The sequence below is a fragment of the Solanum tuberosum genome, unplaced genomic scaffold (genome assembly GCF_000226075.1).
Source record: "Solanum tuberosum cultivar DM 1-3 516 R44 unplaced genomic scaffold, SolTub_3.0 scf00328, whole genome shotgun sequence".
NCBI classification, from domain to species: domain Eukaryota; kingdom Viridiplantae; phylum Streptophyta; class Magnoliopsida; order Solanales; family Solanaceae; genus Solanum; species Solanum tuberosum.
The window spans coordinates 159,009-160,770 of NW_006239252.1; positions in this window are offsets into that span (position 1 = coordinate 159,009).

Consider the following 1,762-nt stretch of genomic DNA (forward strand, 5'->3'; position numbering starts at 1 on the left):
GGGTGGACTGAGCTCTCTATATTCTTTGGTCTATCTAACCTCTCCTCTCCCGATTTTAAGATTAGACAATATATTTATCTCATGGTGATCAAGCACAAAATACTAAAACAATAATATAGAAATAACTTATACTGACAACCAAAATTTAATTCAACATGCCTTTAATAATCAACAATTCATTCGTAGCTACAGCCCCAGAACTAGGGATTTAGCTACTAATATCTAAAAAAACAAGAAGAAAAAAGAAACCCTAAAAAATATTGACGACTTTCTCTTCAAAAGTGTCTCCTCCTTACTCTATATTCTTTGTCCAATAATTATTTCTATGGACTATTTATAGATGTAGAAAACCCTAAATAAAATAACTGAGACCAAAACAAACGAGAAAACCAAAACCAAAACTGAGTTGAAATTGTTGTACTTCTGTCGGCTGCCTTCAAGATTGTGCGCAGCTCCTCAATTGGCCACTGCCTTCAGAATCTGCCACGTGGCTGACAGCAATATTCTCCTTTCAAGTTTCCAATTGAATATGCACTTTGCAGCATATAATTTTATATATTATTATATTTAATTTAATCCATTAAGTTGTCTGCTTGATTTTCTTCTATAATCTTTCATTTTTAATTCGTTTTAGTTCTAAACTTTTTCAACTTTACGTCAATTTACTCCTACAAATAAAATACACTATTCAGCACAATCCATAAAATTAATGCTCAAAAAGGACAGATATAAATAATAAATGTGAGGTAAATAATGATTAAAAATTATATATTTTTGGCCTCACATCAACACCCCACACTTAAACTTTTGTTCGTCTTCGAGCAAACATTAAAGTTCATCTCAATGTGAGGCAAATATGAACAAAAGTTTAATTGTGGGGTGTTGATGTGAGGCCAAAAATATATATATTTTTAATCATTATTTGCCTCACTATTTATTTATTTATATCTGTCCTTTTTTAGCATTAATTTTATGGATTGTGCTGAATAGTGTATTTTATTTGTAGGAGTAAATTGACGTAAAGTTGAAAAAGTTTAGAGCTAAAACGAATTAAAGATGAAAGATTATAGAAAAAAATCAAGCAGACAGCTTAATGAATTAAATTGAATATAATAATATATAAAATTATATGCTGCAAAGTGCATATTCAATTGAAAACTTGAAAGGAGAATATTGCTGCCAGCCACGTGGCAGATTCTGAAGGCAGTTGCCAATTGAGAAGCTGCGCACAATCTTGAAGGCGGCCGACAGAACGCGTACAACAACTCCTATTCAGTTTTGGTTTTGGTTTCCTCGTTTGTTTTGATCCCAATTATTTTATTTAGGATTTTCTACATTTATAAATAGTCCATAAAAATAATTATTGGATAATGAATATAGAGTAAGGAGGAGGCACTTTTGAAGAGAAAGTCGTCAATATTTTTTAGGGTTCTTTTCTTCTTCTTGTTTTCTTAGACATTAGTACCTAAAACACTAGTTCTGGAGCTGTAGCTACGAATGAATTGTTGATTATTAAAGACTTGTTGAATTAAATCTTGGTTGTCATTATAAGTTACTTCTATATTTTTGTTTTAATATTTTGTGCTTGATCACCATGAGATAAATATTGTCTAATCTTAAAATCGGGAGATGAGAGGTTAGATAGACCAAAGAATATAGAGAGCTCGGTCCGCCAATTAAATTGAGGTGATTAGTGTTCAAGAGTGACGCCCAGACGAACACCTTGCTTGGCTACGAAATAGGATGAAATATAAATGCTCGC